Here is a 26,819-nt window from a genome sequence, read left to right on the forward strand (position 1 = left end):
GAAACAAGCTTCCGGGGACCGGTTTCTGGCATTTCAGCCGTCGTCGGCCCGGCTTGCTTGAATCCTGATGGTGCAATGAGCAAGGGACTCACATCTGAGTATACCCTTCCACGCTTATGGTGGACAAAATGATTCAGAAAAGGGGGTGGTGATGAACAGAGTGTCTGAATTAAGCAGACCACTCTTACCCAGTCCAAAGATCAGGGCTTGATCCATCAACGTAATGTCTTCTTGGTTATATATAAGGTAACAAAAATGCTTATAATACTTTTTTATTATAACTTTTCAGCATGCCTGACAGCAGCAACACTGATCTACAGCATAGCTTAAAGATATTGCCAAAGCCAATCACTCTGGCTAAAATCTTACAAGGTCCCAAAGGCGACACCTATTGGCTATGCCAATGCTTGTTTTATATCTTTTTTTTGCAGGTTTATTCAGCGCAAACTCGCCCCGAAGGTATTGGAGCGCTTTACATGAGCAGCAGTTAGGTTACACAAGGACACATTCATTTCTTTGCAGGCACAGGGACATTAAGTGATTTGCCCAGAATCACAGGAAGCTGAGCCGACGCGGAGGCTCGTACCTGGTTCCTCAGTGTAGAGAGCCACTCGGGCTCTCTCCTACATTGTATCCCTTTGCCTGCACGCATGCACGCACACCCCGGGGCGGGCTCGCGCCGGGGGTATAAATAAACATGCGGAAGACCGCTCGGGGTCTTTCCGACTAACCAGATAACCATAGTGTGTGTCGTTATTATCAGGTCAACTCACCCACGTGTTGGGCCTTCTTGCAGCGCCACATTGGCGACGAGGCCGGCCTACCGCCACGCGTGCCCTGCAGTGTCCCGTGGCACCGTGTCGCCTGCATCCAGCTGCGGTGCCCACCCGCGTTGCTGTGCCGACCCCGACTCCCGAGGCCCGCCCACGCGTCTCCTGCGAGGGAGCGCCTTCAGCTGCCGGGGCTCGAAGGGTGTCGGCGTGCTGCCTGAAGATCCTGCGAGTGAGTCTGCCATCTGCCCCGCCTGCGCGACACCCCTGCGTGTCCCTCCCCTGGCCTGCACGGAGGCGTGCACCCTGGGACGGGTCCTCCGGCCGCCACGAGGCAGGATCTCCACACGCGGCTGCACCACGTGGCCCGGCGAGGCCTATCGCGGCCCCCCTGCCTCCTCTGCAGCGAGCTCGTGCACTGCTCGCAGAAGACAGCATCTGCCCCCAGCCTCGCCTCGAACCACGCCAGCCCTGACCACAGCGACATCGCGTGGAGCTGCTGCGCACACCAGTCGACACTGCCGGCCCCCAGCACAACAAGCACAGGCAAAGACAAATCGGCTCCCGGCATAACAAGCACAGGCAAAGGCAAATTGCCTCCTGGCCTCACCAAGCTTCCCAAGCTCCCAGCCTGCAACAAACATTTTCAGAAGGGACAAGGGCCACGTACTACGCCTAGTGGATCATACCGTAAACCAGCATTGGCAAAACCAAGTGACATTTCACAAACCAAAAGAAAAATTATACACTACAGTGGCAGAGCAGAGTCATCACTGAGCAGCACGACACCGGAAAGTTCCAGTACAACACACATAAGGTCACACTATGTCCGTAGTAGCGACAGGAGCGGCCCAGGATGGGGCGGGTCAGAACCCACCTCCCGCAGTCCAGCCACCGCCAGTGATTCCCGCGCCACAACCACAGGCCCAAGCCCAAGCAGGGGCCCCCATGCCAGCGGCGCGCGCCCACCTTCACTCCGGCGCCGCGCCCATTCCACCCTTCAGCGAGACGGCGGATCCGGCAACGGCGGCGCTTAGGTGGAAAGGGTGGGTCGGGAGGCTCAACCTCTACTTTAAGGGCACTAGGGAAACGGATGGAACAGTGAAGAGGTCACTCCTCATATTATATGGGGGACCTGAAATCTACGAACTGTTTGAATCACTACCCCACACAGGGCCTGAGCACGACTACGATGCTGCGGTCGCGGCTTTAAACGCGCACTTTGACCCCCAACTCAATATTGACTTTGAAAAGTTTAAATTCAAACGAGCCTGGCAGACTGACTCCGAGTCGGTTGATATGTACTATGCCCGGCTCCGCCGGCTCGCAAGCACGTGCCCGTTCACCAACCCACGAGAAGAAATAAGGGACCAGATCATAGTGGGGTGCAAGTCAAAGCTGCTGAGAAAGCTAATCCTCAGACAACCGGGCATATCGCTCGACGAGATACTGATCCTAGCCAGGTCGCACGAATTGTCTGGCACCAGGGCGGAGGAGATGGAAGCAGCGTTACGCACGCCGGTGATTGCCCCGCCTACCGTGAGAACAACGCCGATCAAGGAAGAAAGAGTTGACGCGATACAAAGGAGATTCCCGCCAGCGCGACCACGAAACACCCCGCCAAGAGGGAACCAGTGCGGATATTGCGGAGAAGATCACCCGGCCACTGCCACATGTGGCGCGAATTGAAAAACGTGCGTCAAGTGCGGGCGCATGAACCACTTTGCTGCCGTCTGTCGGGGAAGGAAGTTCAGGTCAGCCGGTCCACGCGCCAGGGCAGTGACGCAGCGCATCCGACAGCTGTCCCTCGACCACGAACCGCCTCCTCCGGACACTCAGGGGGCGTCCGTGAATGTCATGGATTCCGACCAATACGAGAAGATGTCTCCGAAGCCCGTACTGACACCCTCCGTAGCGAGGATCTACACCTACGGGGGCACAGAACACCTACCACTAAGAGGAGTAATTCAAACGACGGTAGTCAACGGCGAGTATTCCACTGAAAACAAATTTCACATCACTGAGGGAAAGAAAGGTACGCTTCTGAGCTGCCACACGGCAGAGGACCTTGGCCTGGTATTCTTTGCCAATCAAGTGCATCAGGCGCATGCAGATTTCATGTTGAAGGACTTTCCTGAGCTGTTCAAGGGCCTAGGAAAACTAAAGGGGCGAAAGTTCAAGCTACACATAGACACGTCAGTCAGACCCGTAGAACTCCGGCACCGGAGGGTGCCCTTCAACCTAAGGCCACAGGTCGAAGAGGAGCTCCGGAAACTCGAAGATCTAGGAGTAATCGAGAAAGTGTCGGGCCCGACACCCTGGGTTTCCCCGCTGGTAGTCGCACCAAAGCTGAAGAAACCAGAGGCAATCCGACTATGTGTGGACATGAGGCTGCCCAATACTGCCGTCAAACGCGAACGGCATACCACCCCCACCATGGATGATATAGTAGCAGACCTAAACGGGGCGAAATGGTTTTCAAAGTTAGACCTTAACTCAGGTTACCATCAGCTCGAGTTGGAACCAGCCAGCAGGTACATCACCACCTTTTCGACCCACGTGGGGTTGCGACGCTACACCCGGCTCAGCTTTGGTGTCTCCTCCGCGGCGGAGGTCTTCCAAAATGCCATTCGAGAAGTACTATCGGGGCTGAGGGGGGTGATCAACCTCACCGATGATATCTTGGTGTACTCCGCGACCCTAGAAGAACATCACATCAACCTAAGGGCAGCCCTTCAAAGACTTGCGGACAGTGGACTGACCCTACACCGAGCAAAATGCTCCTTCTACCAGGAGTCAATAGACTTTTTTGGGTACATCTTCACGAGGGAAGGCCTGAAAGTAGACCCCAAGAAAGCGGAAGCGATCAAGGCAGCCAGCACTCCCAGGAACCCCACTAAAGTGCGCAGCTTCTTGGGCATGGCCACTTACTGTGGTCGGTTCATACCCAACTTAGCAGCGATCGCAGAACCCCTCAGAGCCCTCACCAGAGCCGACCAGAAGTGGGACTGGACTGGGAGCGCAAACAAAGCTTTTCAAGCAATCAAGGCCAGCCTTCTCGATGACACCACCATGGCCTACTTCCAACCACGACGCCGGACCGAACTAATCGTTGACGCCAGTCCCGTGGGCCTGGGAGCGGTACTCCTGCAAGAATACGGACCCGAAGAGTGGAAGCCAGTCGCATATGCTAGCAAAGCACTGTCGGACACCGAGACCAGATATGCACAAATAGAAAGAGAAGCCCTGGCCATCAAGTGGGCGTGCCAGCACTTTCACCTCTACCTTTGCGGGCAAGAATTCACGGTGGTAACTGATCACAAGCCACTGCTACCCCTCTTTGCGGGGTCATCCCGGCTGGCTCCCCCACGCATCGAACGCTGGGCAGTTCAGCTGAAGGGATACCACTTCAAAATCGTGTTCCGCCCGGGGGCCCACAACCCGGCCGACTACCTGTCCCGGCACCCGGACGTCATCAACCAATATCCACCCAAAGAAGAAGGTGGGGAAGCCGAAGAGTTTGTCCATATGATCTCGCAGGCTGCATGTCTGGAGAATATGTCGCTCAAAGAAATTGGAGATGCACCCGCCATGGACGAGACACTGGTGAAAGTTCTCCAGGCTCCGGAAGGAAACCAGTGGGCCCACTTCCTCGATGGTGCCTCGAGCCTCCGGCTGGAGGTGAGCCACGCGCGACAACAACTGTGGCAGATACGCAACGAACTGAGCGTGGGTGATGAAGGAATCATCCTGCGAGGACACCTCATCGTCATACCGGAAAGTCTCCAACAGAGAGCCTTAAGTCTAGCGCACGTGGGACATCAAGGCATGGCCAAGACAAAAGCACGTCTAGGAGCAAAGTGTGGTTTCCCGCCATGGACAACCAAGTAGACGCCATGATACGGTCCCGCCATGCTTGCGCGATCACAGGCGGAGATCCAGCCCCAGCACCTGTGATCACGGAAGAAGCACCCCCGACACCCTGGACACACCTCAGCATAGATTTTGGCAGCTTTCCGGACGGAAGACACATGCTAGTCCTGGTCGACTCGTTTTCAAAATTTCCAATAGTTGAAGTCATATCATCATCTGCGTTCCCGCAAGTCAAAAGAGTGCTGAGCCGCGTCTTCGCAACGATGGGGCTCCCGGAAGAAATCAAGTCCGACAACGGACCCCCCTTTCAAGGGAGAGAATTTCAGTCATACCTGGAGAACCTTCAGATCAAGCACAGAAAAATCACCCCGCTGTGGCCCCAGGCGAACGGGGAAGTTGAAAGACTAATGCGAACACTGAACAGAGCACTCCGGATTGCGGTGGACAACGGGGAGGACCCGGAAATAGCCCTCGACCAATTCCTAGGAGCATACCGACAAACGCCCCACTCAACGACAAAGTGTGCTCCTGCCCATGTGCTGTTCAAGCGGGCACCCCCGGGACAGCATCCCGACCGATAGCACTTGGATGCCAGCAGAGAGAGATGCTGAGACCATTCAAGCCAGGAGACAGAACACCAACACAAAGGCGAGTGAACATCGTCATGCCAAAGAACCCAACTTGAAAGAAGGAGACTTGGTAGTCGTCAAAGACCGCCATCCGGGATGGAAATTCCAAACACCGTTCGAGTCGGAAGTGTGGAGAGTGGACAAGATCCAAGGGACAATGGTAACGGCGAGGCGGAATGGACAAGTAGTGACGCGGAATGTGTCATGCTTTAATAAAGTAACCGAGACAACTGGAGGACGAAGAACCGAAGAAGGGACGGAAGCTGGGGAGTATGAAGACCTGGACCTCGGCAGGAGCCCGCCAAGGTCAACAGTGATCCAGCAACGGGTTGAGAGTCCACCCAGACCGACACCACAGAACCTCGTCGCAGAGCAAGGTCGACCAAGGGCGACTGGTACGGGTGAAAGCACTGGGGCAACCCCGGCCGGGGTTGTCGAGCCACCATGTGCCTGAAACCTAAGATACAGTCTGAGGCCCAACCCGAGACCTAACCTGCGTCTGAGAGACTTTGCCTGGGCATCTCTGTGAAATGAGGTCTGGCGTCTGCAGCGTTGTTAGAAACGGGACCCTGGCCGGCCAAGACTCGCGTCGAGGTCAGTCAGGGATCGCCATTTCTAAGTGTCAGGGCAAGGGAGTCACACACCAAGATAACCCCTCTCTCGCCCTCTAGGTAACGTGGCGCGAGCAGACAAGGCTAAACTTGGAGGCTATGTAGGTTAAGTGTTTGCGCGCGCACTCAGTAACAACACCCAAGGCCCACCACAAAGGAAAACTCCACACAAGGTTATAGAAAAATAGCCTTTGTATTATATTGAAAACACATTAGATAAAACATACATTTAGTTACACTGTGCCAACAGGCACGGGCAGAATTTACAAGGGGGATATTTACAAGACAGGGCCACCTGGACCGCTGTCAGGAATCATCACTTTTTAGGAATAGTAATAGCACATAGAATACTTTTAGAATCAAATTAAACGTGTATCACAAATTAACACACAACCAGTTATCACTGGCAAAGCTTCAGAACCTCCTACGCAACCCTAACCACCTTAGGCAACTAATGCGCAGGGAACAAAAGACCTCAACTAGCAACACCTGTACTAGGAGAAAAGCCACCACCTAGGAATCACTAACATCTAGGGATATAGCATAGGCACATTACACATGATGCATTAACATTCAGCAGTGTGGGGAAGAAAGACACATGATGGATCCAAACACATTCAGAGGTGCGAGCACAAGACAACACATGATGCAGTACCTACATTCAGCGGTGTATGCAAGGAAAGACACATGGCGGTTCGGAACACATTCAGCGGTGCGAGCACAAGCAATTGCGCAAAACTTCCTATGAGCCACAACTTGTGGTAGTCCCTGTGTCTCAAAGTCAGGGGCAGGCTATAATAGCCAAAAAGTACACCCAGCCTAAACGTAGCAACTGTCCACTAAGTGCTGGACAGTTGTAAACACCAAGGGTGCGAACGTTGGAGCCTCGCAGGCTCAGGACAACTGACTGGGTCCTCAAGAACCTCTCATGGGCTCTAAACTATCCACTGCGGGCGTTCGTTGGAGTCTCTCCTCGGGAGACTCGAAAATGGAAATGCCCCAAGAGCCTCGCAGGCTCTGAACACCGGAGGGGGGGGGGGCGCGGGCACCGACAATGTGCCCCGACAAGGTAGAGCCTCACTGGCTCTAAGCAAATGCCCCCTGAGCCCTCTCAAAACTGGCCCATTCGTTGGAGTCTCTCCTCGGGAGACTCGAAGGCGGAAATGCCCCCGGAGCCCTCACAGGCTCCACACACGAATGCAGCAGCGTCGGAGCGGCCCTCTGTCAATCGGGGCCGCCCGAGGAGCAAAGAACCCTGTCCCCGCACTCACCGGTACTTCGTTGGTGCTGCGGGGGCAGGAACACTGCCGGCTCTCCTTGCTGTCAGCGCGGGGCTCCTCGTCCTCGGAGCCCCGCCGGCGGCGCCTCTCTCTCCTCGCTTGCCTGGTTGTAGGCGGGACTTCCGGTCGGCCTCTTCAGGGGCCGCGCTGCAATTGGCCGGTCGGCCAAAGACTTCCGGGTCGTCGCGGGCAGCGCGGCGGCCCGTTCCAGGTAGGCAGGCGGGCTCCCAGTACCTGAGGAGTGGGCTCCCTCGAGGTATTTACAACGGCAAAGTACGGGGCAATGCCGGGTGGGCACCGGCTCGATAAATTAACAAGGAAGCGAGGTGGCACTCGCTACGCGCCGCGCATTCACAGATCAGGCGGCCAAATGCCGGGTGGGCACCGGCTGTGCACAACGGCGCTTCCCAGCGCTAGGACAGTCAATAAGCGCTCTCAAGCGCCAAAAGGACAACAAAGCGCTGCAGGGAAAGTCCAACGTGCTCCCAGGCAGGGAACACCAGCACAGCGCTTCCAGCTGCACTCAGCAGGGCAGAGTCCCAGCAAAGGTCCTTAGGTAGGCAGGGGGGCAAGGCTGGGCCAGGGGCCAGCTCACTGGCCCTCCAGGCAGGGAGGCAGTCCAAGTGGCGGTTCCTCCTGGCCCCAGCTGCAGCAGCAGCAGCCCCCTCAAGATCCTAGAAGAGAACAATTTCAGTGGGGACACAGCCCCATTTTTATACACTGAAATCCTTTGTCACAATGTGCAGGGTGGGGGAGAAACCAGTTGCAACTGGTTCTGGAGTACTCTTGATGGGCCAACCACCCCTTTCATTCACTGGGGAGGCTAGGGTCGTTAGACACACCACAGGGGGGCGGAGCCAGCATTGTGTGGGGAAAACCCAGCCCATCCAGGACACAGGTACACTCCTCCCACACATCACTCATGCTAATCTCCCTCTCACCACCGGGCAGACCCATCCAGACTTCCTGGAGCCTGGCATGCCAGCCAGCTCCAGCCAATCACGCTCCAGCACCCTCACTGCACACATATCTCAATGTCCAGAAGTAGCACTTCCCAACTAGACACACACCTGCCGCAGACACCATCTTGCAGCACTCACTCTCACGAGTTCAGGCATACCAAACTCGAGCCTGCACTCCCCACGCATCAGGAACTACTAGGGACACACGCATTCCCCATGCATTCCTATGGGAGGGCAGGCCAGCCATACTACACGCACGCACTTTCACTCTGGGACCCAGGGAAAAAGTGCGCCAAGCCAGAAATCATGAACACCAGGTCGCCATCAATAGCAAAAAGTTCAGGGGTGAACCAGCCATAAGGGCCCGGGTCCAACACAACCCCCTTCCAGCCAAAACGCAGGGTAGACCGATCACCACCGTGATGGACTTCCCTGCTTTGGGCGAAAGAACAAGGACACGGGCCCGCCACTGCCGGGACACCGTCCTGTTCCACGCCACTGTGAACCCCTGGGATTCCTTCTCAAACCACCATCTGGAACAACTGGGCTACCCCACTGGTACTCCTCAGCTGTCCCCGGCCAGGACCAGGCCCTGGGCCACCCAGGTACCACTGGTTCCTGCCTACTCACCGAGTGGGGGGTAGTAACCCCTGGCACATAGTGTCCATTCTCCACTCTCCCTGTCTGCAAGACAGGACTAGACTGCCACCGGTTCACCAGCCTTTGGTCTACAACCTCAGGCGGACCAGGAGTCTCAGGGAAGGCTCTCCTCCCCCTACCTCTTCTTCTAGGGTTCCTCCACCTCCTGCGAGGTGTACACCTAGAACGCCATTCCAACCCAGGGTTTAACCCCTCAGGTTGCGCCGGGGTCAGAGGCGGGCTCTCCCACCCTCTGCACCCCCTTCCAGAGTTCTGCACCCTCCCAACTGGAGAGGTACCCCTGGAAGAAGCACTGGCTAGGACTCTGGTTACAGAAGTCCCACCCCTCAGGTCAGGCCGATCCTGAACCTGGCCTCCCAACCTTCGGTCTAAACCTCTAGGTGGGATAATTGCCTGGCACTCCAGGACTTCTGGGGACTCCCTCACCATCCCCCTGAGGCTAACACATGACTCATGTGCTGTGTGACTGTCTGTCTGGCGCAGATCTCCCGTCCCCTGTCCACCTGACAGTGCGGGAAGATCCCCCAGAACAGAAGTGGTGTCACCATGGTCACTAACCGGGAACTTCGCCCAACTGGGTAGTCCCTGACCCACTGGTTCTCCCACTGGGGAACTCCCCCAATCACTCCTCACTTCGGACTTCCGTGCCCCCCCAACTGGAGTGGCACTGCCGGACACTAGAACCACTGGATCACTATTTAAAGATACTCCAGGTCCTCTAGACACTAGGGCATCACCCTCAAGGGGTCTGACAGGACAGCCTAGATCCCTAACCTGGTGTTCCCTCAAGAAACCATCCAGGTTCTGAGACTGGGTTTCGGGCACCTGGGAACACTCAGTCCCCCACTCACTCTTACTCCACTGAGACAAGACGTGAGCCCCTACACCCCTCTCGCTACACTGGGACCTAGCTGGGCTACTCTGAGCCTCTTCCACCACACTGGTCTGGAAGATACCTAACCCACTACTCTCGGGTTCACTCACCCATGACGTGTCAAAACCACTGGCACCTTCCCAGCGGTCTGCTTCCTTTGCAATGTCCCAAGGACTCACATAGTCACCTCTTGACAGGTGTTTGCGCAACTCTGGCACAAAACAATTGAGCAACTGCTCTCTGATAACAAGGTTGAGTAGTCCATCAAAATCAGGTTCCCCATGAACCTCTAACCAATCAATCAGGGTATCATGACAATCATCCACATAATCTCCCCAATCCTGGTGAGGCAGTCTCCTACTGCTCCTGAACTTCAACCTGTAGGTGTCCTCTCGGGAACAAGGTACCACTCTTTGGAAACGGGGCATGGCACTTCCCGCACCAAACTCTCTCTTGCTGCCACCACTGGATCCAACCCTCCCTGGGGAATCCAGAAAACTATGACTGCGGTCAGGGGATAACCTACCCTCTAGGGCTATCTTCTCCCTGGCCAAGGCCCTCTCAGCCTCTGCAGTCCACTCATTCACACCCAGCCGCGCCATCTCTCTGACATGCTCTAACCTGAGCTTCTCCATGGCCAACTGGTGCTCCCTCCCTTCCCTCCTATCCACCCACTCCTCTGGGGACAGGGAAAGGGATGGGGTGCTACATCTGACACTGGACCCAGCAAGGGACTCCCTATCTAGGGGGTACTCGCTCTCTGCTGGCGCCCATCCACTGTCATCCTCACTCTCCACATCAGACTCTTCAGGGCTCCCCTCAGACCCACCACCCTCATGGTGTGCGGTCCGGGCCCTCTCCCTCTCACTGTGCTCACGCTCCCAGTCACTCTTCTGCCACAGGATCATGTTATCCCTAAGCTTGGACTGGGTGTCTGACTCACTCACTGGGATGTCTCTCTCCTTACATAACCGTACCAACTCAGGCATACTGTACTTAAACAGGCTACAAAGGTTAAAAGGAGATTCCATCTTGACAGGATGCTCACAGACACGCGCAACACAAGGGACTTAGCTGTCAGAGCCGAAGCAAGAGCACACGGTTCAAAGTATTTCAGCAAGCTCCCTACTAAAGAGAACTCCCACTAATCTGTCCAGGCAACACACCATTCATCCACGCACACCCTCCCCTCGGACCGGTAAGGCAGTTTTTACCACCCCTGATTTCTCAACCTGACCACACGTGACACAGGTACCAAACTCTGGGAGCAGGGCAGGGGACAAATGTACTGGACACTCTTTGGGAAAAGAAATACTAGAACTTCAAAGGACAATAATCCCCAACATGTAATTATCTAAAATGCAGAGCTTTGTAGTGTGGCCTGTTGCCACTGCAGTACAACGCAAACACAAATCCGGATCCACACCGCCTGCCACCAATGTTAGAAACGGGACCCTGGCCGGCCAAGACTCGCGTCGAGGTCAGTCAGGGATCGCCATTTCTAAGTGTCAGGGCAAGGGAGTCACACACCAAGATAACCCCTCTCTCGCCCTCTAGGTAACGTGGCGCGAGCAGACAAGGCTAAACTTGGAGGCTATGTAGGTTAAGTGTTTGCGCGCGCACTCAGTAACAACACCCAAGGCCCACCACAAAGGAAAACTCCACACAAGGTTATAGAAAAATAGCCTTTGTATTATATTGAAAACACATTAGATAAAACATACATTTAGTTACACTGTGCCAACAGGCACGGGCAGAATTTACAAGGGGGATATTTACAAGACAGGGCCACCTGGACCGCTGTCAGGAATCATCACTTTTTAGGAATAGTAATAGCACATAGAATACTTTTAGAATCAAATTAAACGTGTATCACAAATTAACACACAACCAGTTATCACTGGCAAAGCTTCAGAACCTCCTACGCAACCCTAACCACCTTAGGCAACTAATGCGCAGGGAACAAAAGACCTCAACTAGCAACACCTGTACTAGGAGAAAAGCCACCACCTAGGAATCACTAACATCTAGGGATATAGCATAGGCACATTACACATGATGCATTAACATTCAGCGGTGTGGGGAAGAAAGACACATGATGGATCCAAACACATTCAGAGGTGCGAGCACAAGACAACACATGATGCAGTACCTACATTCAGCGGTGTATGCAAGGAAAGACACATGGCGGTTCGGAACACATTCAGCGGTGCGAGCACAAGCAATTGCGCAAAACTTCCTATGAGCCACAACTTGTGGTAGTCCCTGTGTCTCAAAGTCAGGGGCAGGCTATAATAGCCAAAAAGTACACCCAGCCTAAACGTAGCAACTGTCCACTAAGTGCTGGACAGTTGTAAACACCAAGGGTGCGAACGTTGGAGCCTCGCAGGCTCAGGACAACTGACTGGGTCCTCAAGAACCTCTCATGGGCTCTAAACTATCCACTGCGGGCGTTCGTTGGAGTCTCTCCTCGGGAGACTCGAAAATGGAAATGCCCCAAGAGCCTCGCAGGCTCTGAACACCGGAGGGGGGGGGGCGCGGGCACCGACAATGTGCCCCGACAAGGTAGAGCCTCACTGGCTCTAAGCAAATGCCCCCTGAGCCCTCTCAAAACTGGCCCATTCGTTGGAGTCTCTCCTCGGGAGACTCGAAGGCGGAAATGCCCCCGGAGCCCTCACAGGCTCCACACACGAATGCAGCAGCGTCGGAGCGGCCCTCTGTCAATCGGGGCCGCCCGAGGAGCAAAGAACCCTGTCCCCGCACTCACCGGTACTTCGTTGGTGCTGCGGGGGCAGGAACACTGCCGGCTCTCCTTGCTGTCAGCGCGGGGCTCCTCGTCCTCGGAGCCCCGCCGGCGGCGCCTCTCTCTCCTCGCTTGCCTGGTTGTAGGCGGGACTTCCGGTCGGCCTCTTCAGGGGCCGCGCTGCAATTGGCCGGTCGGCCAAAGACTTCCGGGTCGTCGCGGGCAGCGCGGCGGCCCGTTCCAGGTAGGCAGGCGGGCTCCCAGTACCCGAGGAGTGGGCTCCCTCGAGGTATTTACAACGGCAAAGTACGGGGCAATGCCGGGTGGGCACCGGCTCGATAAATTAACAAGGAAGCGAGGTGGCACTCGCTACGCGCCGCGCATTCACAGATCAGGCGGCCAAATGCCGGGTGGGCACCGGCTGTGCACAACGGCGCTTCCCAGCGCTAGGACAGTCAATAAGCGCTCTCAAGCGCCAAAAGGACAACAAAGCGCTGCAGGGAAAGTCCAACGTGCTCCCAGGCAGGGAACACCAGCACAGCGCTTCCAGCTGCACTCAGCAGGGCAGAGTCCCAGCAAAGGTCCTTAGGTAGGCAGGGGGGCAAGGCTGGGCCAGGGGCCAGCTCACTGGCCCTCCAGGCAGGGAGGCAGTCCAAGTGGCGGTTCCTCCTGGCCCCAGCTGCAGCAGCAGCAGCCCCCTCAAGATCCTAGAAGAGAACAATTTCAGTGGGGACACAGCCCCATTTTTATACACTGAAATCCTTTGTCACAATGTGCAGGGTGGGGGAGAAACCAGTTGCAACTGGTTCTGGAGTACTCTTGATGGGCCAACCACCCCTTTCATTCACTGGGGAGGCTAGGGTCGTTAGACACACCACAGGGGGGCGGAGCCAGCATTGTGTGGGGAAAACCCAGCCCATCCAGGACACAGGTACACTCCTCCCACACATCACTCATGCTAATCTCCCTCTCACCACCGGGCAGACCCATCCAGACTTCCTGGAGCCTGGCATGCCAGCCAGCTCCAGCCAATCACGCTCCAGCACCCTCACTGCACACATATCTCAATGTCCAGAAGTAGCACTTCCCAACTAGACACACACCTGCCGCAGACACCATCTTGCAGCACTCACTCTCACGAGTTCAGGCATACCAAACTCGAGCCTGCACTCCCCACGCATCAGGAACTACTAGGGACACACGCATTCCCCATGCATTCCTATGGGAGGGCAGGCCAGCCATACTACACGCACGCACTTTCACTCTGGGACCCAGGGAAAAAGTGCGCCAAGCCAGAAATCATGAACACCAGGTCGCCATCAATAGCAAAAAGTTCAGGGGTGAACCAGCCATAAGGGCCCGGGTCCAACAAGCGTGAACAGAACTAAATTGAAGGAGGGATGTAGAGAGCCACTCGGGCTCTCACCTACATTGTATCCCTTTGCCTGCACGCACGCACGCACACCCCGGGGCGGGCTCGCGCCGGGGGTATACATAAACATGCGGAAGACCGCTCGGGGTCTTTCCGGCTAACCAGATAACCAGAGTGTGTGTCGATATTATCAGGTCAACTCACCCACGTGTTGGGCCTTGTTGCAGCACCACACTCAGCTACAAAGTTGGCAGCTCTGGTCGTTCGGCCAAACCCTCTCCTTTGGAAGATCAGACATGTTTAATGGATTTTGATTGGTTTTGGGAGATAAGCAAAAGACTCGATCACCACAGAAGTCAGAAATACCCCCGGGGAGATCTGCTTCCTCCGAGAGAGGTCACTTCCAGTGTTAAAAGTCACTTTCTTGGACATGGATAGTTGGTGGGAGTGACCGCATCAACAGAACGGGTACCAGGGCTGAAAGATGCAAAGTGGAGCAGGACATGTCTGTAATTTCCTTATTCGGAATGATTAAGACGTCTCTGGTGTGTACAACCTCGTATCTGGAGTGTGCTATTAAAGCGCTCTAGGGTCCGAGCCACTGTCCTGCATCCGGCGCAGGTCCAGGGGAGCAGTGTCTCTCTTCCGGGCCTGTGCGTAGCGCCCCGAGGCTCAGTGCGGAGTCAGAGGCGCTGGATGGAGGGTGATGAACTCTGGGCTCCTCTGACCATGAAACTCCGTCACCGAGCGCTCCTGTGAAACTCCGTCACCGAGCGCTCCTGTGAGACGTCACTGCTGCACCAAGGAGAGGCCTGTCCAGAAGAGGTGAGGCCTGTCCAGCAGGGGGTGCAGAGGAGGTGAGGCCTGTCCAGGGGGTGCAGAGGAGGTGAGGCCTGTCCACGGGGTACAAGAGAGGTGAGGCCTGTCCAGGGGGTGCAGAGGAGGTGAGGCCTGTCCATGGGGTGGAGAGGAGTGGAGGCCTGTCCAGGGGGGTACAGTGGAGGTAAAGCCTGTCCAGGGGGGGTGCAGAGGAGGTCAGGACTGTCCAGGGTTGTGCAGAGGAGGCATGAGACCTGTCCAGGGGGTGCAAATGCAAAAACAACAGTTGATGGACAGAATGCAGAACAATGTCATACGTTCACCCCAGTACAGAGATCTGGGCCTAAATCAATCTTTTTGTTGCTCACCATGCCATTCCAGTTTGAACCCAGCCATATGCAAATCAGTCTTGACCCTGAGCCCAATGGACCGAACTGCCAGGCCAGGTCCTCCTAGGACTGGTTTCGCCGGATCCACGTCTGGGCACACTCGTCCCAATCGGGGTGACAAATGCAAAAACAACAATTGATGGACAGAATGCTGAACAATGTCATACATTCACCCCAGTACAGAGATCTGGGCCTGAATCCATTGTTTTTTTTGCTAGCCATGCCATTCCTTAGACTCCTGAGGCGTGAGCCGGGAGTTAGTTTAGCATACTCTGCATATTTCTTTGTTCATGCTAATTTCATTGTATAATTTTAAATCGTTTTAGTCTATCGCTGTGTGAAAGCTGATTTTAGTACTCACTTGTTTGTTGTGCATCTGTATATTGCAGGGAGGGCACCGCTCTGTTTGGAGGCAGCTTGGTTGGGGGCAAAGGCTGCAGTACGCTCCGGGGCTGCAGGAGCGAGACCGCCATCTTGGGGGTAGTGTAGGTCAGCGGGATAGTTGTGTTCACCCCTGAAACTACAAATGGAGGCACAGACAAGACTGCACAGCGGGCGCGCCGCTGGCACGCCGAAGGCGCGCCAAAGGCAAGCACGTTTGCACCCGTCCACGCCAGACCGTTGCCAGTTGCCAAAACCCCTACTCATTTCCTGGCTGATCCACTTAGGTACTCGCGTGCCGAGCTCCTGACACTGGGGACTAATTGACCTTCCTCAGCCTGGGTTCCCCTGGACGGCCCTTTTAAATGTAAGTTATGCTCATTTCAACTCCAATTGGAGGAGTCTGTTCTATGCCCTCCTGACCATACGGATTTTAAGTTTTTAAGCCTGAACTGCCGGTCGTTAGTGAAACACCATGCCGAGGTCTTTGATCTTTTGGTTGATGAATCTCCAGATGTACTATTCCTAACGGACAGGGCCGGACTGGCCGTAGCGGGCACCGGGCAATCCCCCGGTGCGCCTCACAGGTGGGGGGCCGGTTTGGGGCCCCTGGAGGCCGTTTTTGTTACAGGGCCGTTTTTGCAGCTAAATCGGCCCTGTAACAAAATCAGCCGAAAACCGGCCCCGGCAAAGTGCTCGGCGGCACGCACAACTGGAGGGGAGGGGGGCCGGCTGAGCACTTTGCCAGGTCCGGTTTTGGTTCCCAGTCCGGCCCTGCTAACGGAGACATGGCTCACTCAAGACTCTGTTGCGGAGACCTGGTTGGCTCTTCCACAAGGTTTTGTGATGAAGAGTGTAAATAGAGGATGTAACGGAGGTGGCGGAATTGCAGTCATTGTCAAGGATGCATACTCCTGCAGTTTTATCAAGGAGAATATAGCGGACTGTGAAGTGCCCTGTACAAAATCATGCTGAACCATAATCTCACTGTGACCGGCCTCCTCATCTACCGTCCCCCAGGTCCATCTAGCGTGTTTAGGGAAGATTTACTGAATAAAGTCATGCTACACACAAGTAGAGCAGCGAACTTTACCATCTTAGGCGACCTAAATCTTCATCTTGAGAATCGTGGAAAAACAGGGAATGCCAGTTTTCTGGCTGATCTAGAGGGTTATCAGCTGGCTCAGTGTGTCCATAAGTGTATGCATGTGGCAGGGCACTTACTGGACCCCATATTCTCTAACCTAAGTTTGCTAAAGGTTCGAACGCCTGTTCCGCAGGTCTGGACAGATCACTTTTTGTTTTTTTTCTCGCTGCGGTGGCAGAGAAAGCCGGTCTCGAACCGTCCCGCCCCAGTCTTAAAAACGTCCCTGGCATAAGCAGGACATCAGTAATTGTTCAGCTTTTTTGTCCAGCCACAGGCCTCAGCTGCCACCAAATATGGAGGTGACAAATTTGCGTTTCCATGACTGGTTGACGCGAAGCCTGGATAGTTGCAACCTGGCTAAACTGGGTGGGAATAATCGAGGGTAGTCTAACCCTTGGTTCAATGATTCGTTAACTAAAGTAAAAAAATATTGTAAACAGCTTGAGCGACCTTGGAGACTCTCGTATCACATGGTAGCAAAAAGTAAATACCGAGCGGCTATTAAGCACTATCACAAATTAATTCAGAGAGCAGGAGTGGAGTTTGTTGCCGATAAAATTTCCGCCAGCACCAACCCCTCTAAGACTATCTTCTCTCTGCTTAAGGGCATGAAGAGTGCAGGCGTAACTGGGGACTCCCCTATTTCATCGAACCATCAGTGTAATGATCTGGCCAGGCATTTTGTGAACAAGGTAGAGAAGATATATCATGGCCTTCCTACCACGGCCTCTTCTGATGCGGTGGTTAAGCCAGTGATATTGGAGTCTTGGTGGGCAACAGTTTGTCATCCTTTCCTTTTTTGTCCTCCACTGATTTCGAGTCCCTCTGTCTTAAAATCAAATCGGGTTCGCCGGCCGACCCTTTGACACAGGCCCACTTCCCTCAGTTTCATGCTTTGATTTCACCTGTGAATATAGATCTGGTCAACCTTTCTCTGTCCTCAGCATCTGTACCAGTGTTGTGGAAACACGGTAAAGTCATTCCTCTTCTAAAGAAACCGTCTCTGGATCCTTCTGAGTTGGGCAATTATCACCCCATTTTACAGCTGCCTTTTTTGGCTAAGTTGGTCGAATCCCAGGTGAACTCTACTCTCTCTGAGTTTATTGAGCATAATGCCATCTTGGATCCTTCGCAGAACGGTTTTCCGAGTGCGCCACAGCACAGAATCTGCTCCGCTGGCGGTGACAGAACAAATCCGGGGGAGTCTGGGAGTCTGGATGTCGGTGATTCTGCGGCCTAGTCCTTTTGGACCTAAGTGCCGCGTTTGACACTGTCTCTCATGTGATACTTTTAAAGCGCCTACAGGAAATTGGAATCAGGGGTTTGGCTTTGGCTTGGTTTCGGTATTTTTTGGAGGGGAGATCTTTCCAGGTCTCTCTGCCACCTTTTCATTCACAGGAGTTTTCCTTGCAACAGGGGGTGCCTCAGGGCTCAATACTGAGCCCCTTACTGTTGAACATTCATGTCTGACTCCTTGGGTCGGTGGCTAAAGGAAGAGGCCTGTCACTGGTGTTGTATGCTGACGACACCCAACTGGTGATCGCCTTCTCTAAGAAATGTAACGTTAACCTGGAAAAGTTTAAAGAGGACCTGCTAGTGGTTGCGGACTGGATGGCAGCAAATTGCTTGCAGTTGAACGCCTGTAAGTCAGAGGATTTGCTGTTCGGGAAGGACCGGGAGATGTGGTCCGAGCAGTGCTGGCCGGATCGTCTTAAACCAGCTCCTTCGCCCAAAGAGGCAGTAAAGAACCTTGGTGTGTGGTTCGACAGGGGTCTTACATTTGAGATTCAATCGAAAGCAGTAGCAGGGGTTTGTTTTGGGCTTCTGCGGGGCTTGAAACCTCTGGTGGTCTTTTTTCCTCCTAAAGTGCGTCAAACCATTGTCCAGGCGACAATCCTATCTAGACTGGACTACGGTAGTTCGCTTTATCTTGGCGCTAGTGAGTCCAGTATTAGGCGCCTGCAGAGAATACAGAACAGAGCAGCACGCATTCTGATGGCACTTCTGAAATTTTGCTCTGTTTCCCATGTTCTTCCTAAACTACATTGGTTGCTTGTTGAAAAGCGAATCCAGTTCAAAACACTCTGTGTGTCTCACAGGATTGTGACTCAACAGGCCCCTTTGGGGCTGGCCAATGTTAGAGTTTTATGTGCCGTGCAGTCTTGCAGCAAAACTCTGGAATTTGCTTCATGTTTCTATCAGAGGGATCCAGAACCATTTTGCATTTCGCAAAGCCATAAAGACCTGGCTTTTCCCGGCATAACTCTATAACTCTTTCCCTCCAGGCTCACGTTCATGGTCTTTGGTGGCTCTGGGACGCCCCGTTGCTGGGGCAGCCATGCGCAATAGAAATCTGATTATAAATAAATAAATAAATTCCAGTTTGAACCCAGCCATATGTAAGTCAGTCTTGACCCTGCGCCTAATGGGAACAGTGCAGCCCGAACTGCCAAGCCAGGTCCTCCCTGGACTGGAAACAAGCAGGGGGTGCAGACGAGGCATGAGGCCTGTCCAGTGGGTGAGGAGGAGGTGAGGCATCCTCAGAGCGGTGCAGAGGAGGTGAGGCCTGTCCAGGGGGGTGCGGAGGAGGCGTGAGACCTGTCGAAAGTGGTGCAGAGGAGGTTCATCTCTCCAGGGGGATACAGGGGTTAGAGGATACATGTTCAGGGAGTGTAGAGGAGGGTGACCTGTCCTGTGCAGGGGTGCAGAGAAGGTGAGGACTGTCCTGGGGTGAAGAGGAGATAATGCTTGTTCAGGGAGATGCAGAGGAGGTGAGACCTCTCCAGTGGTGTACAGAGGAGGTGAGACCCAGCCTGTGCTGGGGGGAGGGGTTCAGAGGAGGTGAGGCCTGTCTCGGGGGTGTATCGGAGGTGAGGCCTGTTCAGTGGGGGGCAGAGGAGGTGAGGCCTGTCCATGGGGATGCAGAGGAGGTGAGGCCTGTCCAGGGGGTGCAGAGGAGGTGAGACCTGTCTAGTGGGGTGCAAAGGAGGTGAGGCCTGTCCAGGGTTTTGCAGAGGAGGCAAGGCCTGTCCGGGGGGTTTGAAGAGGAGGTGAGGCCTCTCCAGGGGTATGCAGAGGAGGTGAGGCCTGTCCAGGGGGGTGCAAGAGAGGTGAGGCCTGTCCAGGAGGGTGCAGAGGAGGTAAGGCCTGTCCAGGTGGTGCAGATGAGTCATGAAGCCTGTCCAGGGGGTGCGGTGGAGGCGTGAGACCTGTCGAAAGTGGTGCAGAGGAAGTAACACCTCTCCGGGGGGATACAGGGGTTAGAGGATACATGTTCAGGGAGTGTAGAGGAGGGTGACCTGTCTTGTGCTGGGGGTACAGAGAAGGTGAGGACTGTCCTGGGGTGAAGAGGAGATAATGCTAATGCAGGGCGATGCAGAGGAGGCGAGACCTGTCCAGTGGTGTACAGAGGAGATGAGGCCCGGCCTGTGCTGGGGGAGGGGTTCAGAGGAGGTGAGGCCTGTCTGGGGGGGCAGAGGAGGTGAGGCCTGTCCATGGGGGTGCAGAGGAGGTGAGGCCTGTCCAGGGGGTGCAGAGGAGGTGAGACCTGTCCAGGGGGAGGCAAAGGAGGTGAGGCCTGTCCAGGGTTTTGCAGAGGAGGCAAGGCCTGTCCAGGGGGTTTGAAGAGGAGGTGAGGCCTCTCCAGGGGGATGCAGAGGAGGTGAGACCTGTCCAGGTGGGGTGCAGAGGACGTGAGGTCTGTCCATGGGGTACAGAGGAGGTGAGGGCTTTCTGGGTTGTAGAGGAGGTGAGGCCTGTCCGGGTGGGGTGCATCAGAGGTGAGGCCTGTCCATCCAGTGGGGATGCAGAGGTGGTGGGACTTGTCGAGGGTGTGTAGAGGAGGTAAGGCCTGTCCATGGGGTGCAGAGGAGGTGAGGCAGAGTGCAGCGGAAAGGAGGCCTGTCCTGTGCTGGTGGGTGCGTAGAGAGTTGAGGACTGTCCAGGGGGGAGGTGGGTTCAAAAGGGGGTGAGGCCTGTCTAGGGAGTGTAGAAGAGGCGTGAGACCTGTCCAGAGAGGCTCAGAGGAGGTAACACCTGTCCTGGGAGGAGGTTTAGAAGAGTGGAGGCATATCCAGGGAGTGCAGAGAAGGTGAGGACTGTCTTTGGATGCAGATGAGGTAATGCCTGACCGGGAGGGAGGGGGATTGCAGAGGAGGTGAGGCCTGTCCAGAGCGGTACAGAGACGGTAAGGCCTGCCCAGAGCTGCACAGAGGAGATGAGACCTGTCCAGAGGGGGTGCAGTTGAGGTGAGGCCTGTCCAGAAGGGGTGCAGAGGATGTGAGGTCTGTGCTGGCAGGGGCATTGTGCAGAGGATGTAAGGCCTGTCCAGGGGGTTTGAAGAGGAGGTGAGGCCTCTCCATGGGGATGCAGAGGAGGTGAGGCCTGTCCAGGTGGGGTGCAGAGTACATGAGGTCTGTCCATGGGGTACAGAGGAGGTGAGGGCTTTCCAGGTTGTAGAGGAGGTGAGGCCTGTCCGGGTGGGGTGCATCGGAGGTGAGGCCTGTCCATCCAGTGGGGATGCAGAGGTGGTGGGACCTGTCGAGGGTGTGTAGAGGAGGTAAGGCCTGTCCATGGGGTGCAGAGGAGGTGAGGCGGAGTGCAGCGGAAAGGAGGCCTGTCCTGTGCTGGTGGGTGCGTAGAGAGTTGAGGCCTGCCCGGGGGGAGGTGGGTTTAAAAGGGGATGAGGCCTGTCTAGGGAGTGTAGAAGAGGCATGAGACCTGTCCAGAGTGGCTCAGAGGAGGTAACACCTGTCCAGGGGGGTTTAGAAGAGTGGAGGCATATCCAGGGAGTGCAGAGAAGGTGAGGACTGTCCTTGGATGCAGATGAGTTAATGCCTGACCGGGAGGGAGGGGGATTGCAGAGGAGGTGAGGCCTGTCCAGAGCGGTACAGAGACGGTAAGGCCTGTCCAGAGCGGCTCAGAGGAGATGAGACCTGTCCAGAGGGGGTGCAGTTGAGGTGAGGCCTATCCAGAAGGGCTGCACAGGATGTGAGGTCTGTGCTGGTGGGGCCTTGTGCAGAGGAGGTAAGGCCTGTCCTGTGCTAGGGGAATGCAGAGGAAGTGAGATCTGTCCAGGGAGGTTCAGAGGAGGTTAGGCCTGTCCAGGGGTTGCAGTAAAGGTGTGGCTTGTCCAGGAGATGCAGGGGTGGTGGGGCCTGTCCAGGAGGTAGAGAGGAGACATGAGGTCTGTCTAGGGGATACAGAGTAGGTGAGGTCTGTCCAGGGAGTGCATAGGAGGAGAGGTCTGTCCAGGTGGGTGCAAGGGGCTGACGCCTTTCCAGGGGGTGCAGAGAAGGTTAGACCTGCCCTGTCCAGGGGGTGTAGAGGAGGTTATGCCTGTCCTGTCCAGCAGGTGCAGAGGAGGTGAGGCCTGTCTCAGTGGGGTGCATCGGAAGTGAGGCCTCTAAAGAGGGGTTGCAAAGGAGGTGAGGCCTGTCTGAGTGGGAGGTGCAGAGGAGGCGAGGTCTGTCCAAGGGGTGCAGAAGAAGTAAGGGCTTTCCAGAGTGGTGCAGGGGAGGTGGAGCCTGTCCATGTGGGTTGTAGAGGAGGCGAGCCTGTCCTGTCCTGTGCCTGCGTAGGAGGTGAGGCCTGTTCAGGGGGTGCAGAGGAGGTGAGGCCTGTCTTGTGCTGGGTGATGCAGAGGAGGCGAGGCTTGCCCTGTCCAGGGATTGCTTAGATGGTGAGGCCTATCCTGTGCTGGGGTGTGCAAAGGAGATGAGGACTGTCCAGGGGCTGTGCATTGGAGGTGATGCCTGTCCAGAGTGGAGGGTGCATAGAGTGCTGAGAAAGTGAGGTCTGTCCTGTGCTGTGTGTGCAGAGGAGGTGAGGCAAGTCCATGAGGGTGACAAGAAGGCGAGTCCTGTCCTGTGCTGAGGGGTGCAAAACTTGTGAGGCCAATCTAGGGGGCTATAGGGAGCTGAGGCCTGTCCAGGGTGGTGCATAGGAGGTGAAGCATGTCCTGTGCATGGCGGTGCAGATATGGTGAGGCCCGTCCAGCGGGTGGAGAGGAGACAATGTCTGCCCTTCTGCTGGGGGTGCAGAGGAGGTGAGTCTTGTCCAGTGGGTTCAGAGGAGGCAAGAAGCCTGGTTTAAGGATGAGGAGGAGGCGAGGCATCCTCAGAGCAGTGCAAAGGGGTGAGCCCTGTTATGGGGTTGCAGAGGAGGTGAGGCCTGTCCTTGGGGGTACAGAGGAGACTAGGCACGTTCTGAGCTGGGAGTGCAGATGAGGTGAGGTCTGTTCAGTGGTATTCAAAGGAGGCGTGGGTTGTTCATGAGGTGCAGAGGAGGTGAGGACTGTCCAGAGGGTGCAAATGAGGGGAGATCTGTCCAGTTGCGGTACAGAGGAGCCGAGGCCTGTCCGATGGGAAGCAGAGGAGGTGATGCCTGTCCTGTCCAGGGGGGTGCAGAGGAGGTGAGGCCTGTCTAGGGGGGTGCAGAGGATGTGAGGCCTGTCTAGGGGGGTGCAGAGGATGTGAGACTGTCCGGGGGAGTTCAGATGTGGTGAGGCCCATCCAGGGGGCTCAGCGAAGGCGAATCCTGTCCTGTGCCGCGGGGTGCAAAAGAGGTGAGGCCAGTCTAGCATGATGCAGGGAGCTGAGGCCTGTCCGGGTGGTGCATAGGAGGTGAAGCATGTCCTGTGCATGGCGGCACAGATGTGGTGAGGACCATCCAGGGGGTGGAGAGAGACGATGTCTGCCCTGTGCTGGGGGTGTAGATGATGTTAGATCTGTCCAGGGATGTGCAGATAAGGTGTGTCCTGTCCTATGAATTGGGTGCAGAGGAGGTATTGCCTGTCCTGTGGGGTGCAGAGGAGATGAGGCCTGTCTAGGGGGGTGCAGAGGATGTGAGGACTGTCCGGGGGGGTTCAGATGTGGTGAGGCCCATCCAGGGGGCTCAGCGAAGGCGAATCCTGTCCTGTGCCGCGGGGTGCAAAAGAGGTGAGGCCAGTCTAGCATGATGCAGGGAGCTGAGGCCTGTCCGGGTTGGTGCATAGGAGGTGAAGCATGTCCTGTGCATGGCGGCACAGATGTGGTGAGGACCATCCAGGGGGTGGAGAGAGACGATGTCTGCCCTGTGCTGGGGGTATAGATGAGATTAGATCTGTCCAGGGATGTGCAGAGAAGGTGTGTCCTGTCCTATGAATTGGGTGCAGAGGAGGTATTGCCTGTCCTGTGGGGTGCAGAGGAGGTGAGGCCTGTCCAGGAGGGTGCAGAGGAGGTAAGGCTTGTCCAGAGGGGGTTCAGAGGATGTCAGGCATGCCCAGGTGGGGTACAGAGGAGGTGAGACCTGTCCAGGCAGGTGTAGAGGAAGTGAGGCCTGTCCAAATGTGGTGCAGAGGAGGTGAGTCCTGTCCAGGATGTGCAGAGGAGGCATTAAGCGTGACCAGGGAGTGAGGTAGGTGAGGCCTGTCCATGTGGTGCAGCAGAGGTGAGGCATGTCAAGGGGGTACAGAGTAGGCGAGGCCTGTCCATGGGGTGCATAGAAGACTTGAAGCCTGTCCAGGAGATGAGGATGAGGTGAGGCATCCTCAAAGCAGTCCAGAGTGGTGAGGCCTGTCCATTGGGTACAGAGTAGGTGATCCTGTCCACGGTTTGCTGAGGATGTGAGGCCTGTCCTCTGTTGGGGGGTGCAGAAGAGGTGAGGCCTGTCCTGGGGTTGCAGAGGAGGTGAGGCCTGTCCACGGGGGTGCAAAGGAGACTAAGCACGTCCTGTGCACGTCCTGTGCGGGAGTACAGATGAGGTGAGGTCTGTCCAGGGGTATGCCGAGGAGGTGAGCGTTGACCTCGGAGTCCAGAGGGTGCAGATGAGGGGAGATCTGTCCAGGTGGGGTACAGAGGAGCCCAGGCCAGTCCATGTGGTGTAGAGAGGAGGTGAGGGAAGAGCAGAGGAGGTGAGTCCTGTCCAGTGAGGAGCAGAGGAAGTGATGCATGTGCTCTGCTGAGGGGTGCAGTGGAGTTGAGGCCTGTTCAGAGGGGTGCAGAGGAGGTGAGGCCTGTCCAGAGGGGGGTGCAGAGTATGTGAGACCTGTCCAAGGGGGTTACAGACGAGGTGAGGCCTGTCCAGGGGGTGCAGAGGAGGTGAGGCCTGTCTAGAGGGTGCAGATGAGTGGAGATCTGTCTAGGTGGGGTGCAGAGGATCCCAGGCCTGTCCTCTGCTGTGGGGGAGGGTGCAGAAGAGGTGTGGCCTGTTCTAGGATTGCAGAGGAGGTGAGGACTGTCCATGGGGGTGCAGAGGAGACTAGACACGTCCTGGGCTGGGAGTGCAGATGAGGTGAGATATTTCCAGGGGTGTGCAGAGAAGGTGAGGGATGCCCACGGAGTGCAGAAGAGGTAAGGACTGTCCAGAGGGTGTCGATGAGGGAGATCTGTCCAGGTGAGGTACAGAGGAGCCGAGGCCTGTCCAGTGGGGAGCAGAAGATGTGATGACTGTGTTGTGCTGGGGGGTGCAGTGGAGTTCAGGCCTGTCCAGAGGGGTGCAGAGGAGGTGAGGCCTGTCCAGAGGGGGTTGCACAGGATGTGAGGCCTGTCCGGGGGTTACAGAGGAGGGGAGACCTGTCCAGGGGGTGCAGAGGAAGTGATGCCTGTCCAGGGGGGTGCAGGGGAGGTGAGGCCTGTCCAGAGGGGAGTGCAGAGTATGTGAGACCTGTCCAAGGGGGTTGCAAACGAGGTGAGGCCTGTCCAGGGGGTGCAGAGGATGTGAGGCCTGTCCAGGGAGGTGCAGAGGAGGTGAGGCCTGTCCAGGTGGGTGCCAGAGAGGTGAGTCCTGTCCAGGTGGGTGCAAGAGAGGCGAGGCCTGTCCAGGGGGTGCAGGGGAGGTGAGGCCTGTCCAGGGAGGTGCAGAGGAGGTGAGGCCTGTCCTCTGCTGGAGGGAGGGTGCAGAAGAGGTGTGGCCTGTTTTGGGGTTGCAGAGGAGGTGAGGCCTGTCCATGGGGGTGCAGAGGAGACTAGGCATGTCCTGTGCTGGGAGTGCAGATGAGGTGAGGTCTGTCCAGGGGTGTGCAGGGGAGGTGAAGCCTGTCCAGGGGCGCGCAGGGGAGGTGAGGCCTGTCCAGGGGTGTGCAGAGGATGTTTGGCCTGTCCAGGGGTGTGCAGGGGAGGTGAGGCCTGTCCATGGGGGTGCAGGGGAGGTCAGGCATGTCCAGGGGTGTGCAGGGGAGGTGAGGCATGTCCAGGGGTGTGCAGGGGAGGTGAGGCCTGTCCAGGGGGGTGCAGGGGAGGCGAGGCATGTCCTGTGGTCAGGGGTGCAGAAGAGTTAAGGCTTGTCCGGGCGGCAGAAGAGATGAGGCCTTTCCCTTGGGGGCTGCAGAGAAGGTAAGGCATGTCTTGTGCTGAAAATAAAACATGTGCTGTAGGGGTAGGAGGAGAGGCCTGTCCTGTATGGGAAGGAACTGAGGCCTGCCCTGTGGCAGTAGGAGGAGAGGCCTGTCCTCTGGGTATGAGGGTTGTGAAGTGCCTCAGCAGCTGCTCTCAACACATAGAGAAGCTCCTTTCCGGGAATTATATTTATTTTAAGTGCTCATATTCCCAGTTTTTAGGTCGAGCCTGGGCAGCGCATGCGGTGCAGTGAGGCATGCAGGATTGGAGTATGCACTTGAAGCCCCGCCCACCCTCTGCCCATATTTTTCATTGGCTTGTGTCATTGTCCTTCGTAAAGGCTGACTTCTGATTCATAAATAGGCTTGTTAGTAGCTTCTTAGTACCGCATTGTCTTAATTTGTAACTTGCCATGAGGACTGGCCCTTTTACTTCGGTTGTTACAGGGTACGTGTTATTTAGTCTGTCGGCCCTATTTTCTTTAATGAGTTTCTCTTACTTCAGGCACAACATGCGCTGCTTCAGCTGGTTTTGAAAGCAGCGGGCACGCCGTGCTTTAGCCTCTCACACTGGTAAGGTTCATTGCATCTCCCAACAGGTGTAGGTCTGTGTCCCTTCTATGCTTTAGTGTAACATTGCTAATGCTAAGCAGCGAAGGCACCTATTCCCCCACAAAAACGTGTAATCTCTTTTTAGTGTTTCCTCTTAACTCCGATTCGGGCTCATGCTCAACATCATTCCATTTCCCTAAACCAATATGACATTTTGTCATGTAAGCATTTACTCAGCATGCATCTTTTTCATTAGGCATTATAAAAAGAGTAGGCAACTGGTGTTAGATTGTTCACAAAAAACAACCACAGAATACGACCGTGTAAGTGCGATGACAACGACATTCTAAGCTCTGCACAATTGCAGGAAGTGACTTAATACTGTATGCATAGGGTTTGTTCTCAGAAATAGACATGCATATTATTAACAATCAATTGCATTGC

The 26,819-nt window shown here is 55.7% G+C and overlaps 1 protein-coding gene across 3 annotated transcripts in view; it reads left to right on the top strand.

Annotated features, from left to right (window-relative positions):
* LOC147745341 (uncharacterized) overlaps positions 1–26,819 on the top strand; it is a 212,349-nt gene that overhangs the window by 151,518 nt on the left and 34,012 nt on the right. Inside the window, exons 1-2 of one of the 3 annotated variants that reach the window (XR_015307483.1) lie at positions 14,444–14,689; positions 19,606–19,712. The gene's annotated coding sequence lies outside the window, so the exon portion shown is untranslated. Of the gene's footprint in view, positions 14,690–19,605; positions 19,713–26,819 lie in introns of those variants that run through there. The other 2 variants (XR_015307484.1, XR_015307482.1) reach the window with 2 other exon arrangements.

This window comes from Lissotriton vulgaris, chromosome 1_1 (assembly GCF_964263255.1).
Source record: "Lissotriton vulgaris chromosome 1_1, aLisVul1.2, whole genome shotgun sequence".
NCBI lineage: Eukaryota > Metazoa > Chordata > Amphibia > Caudata > Salamandridae > Lissotriton > Lissotriton vulgaris.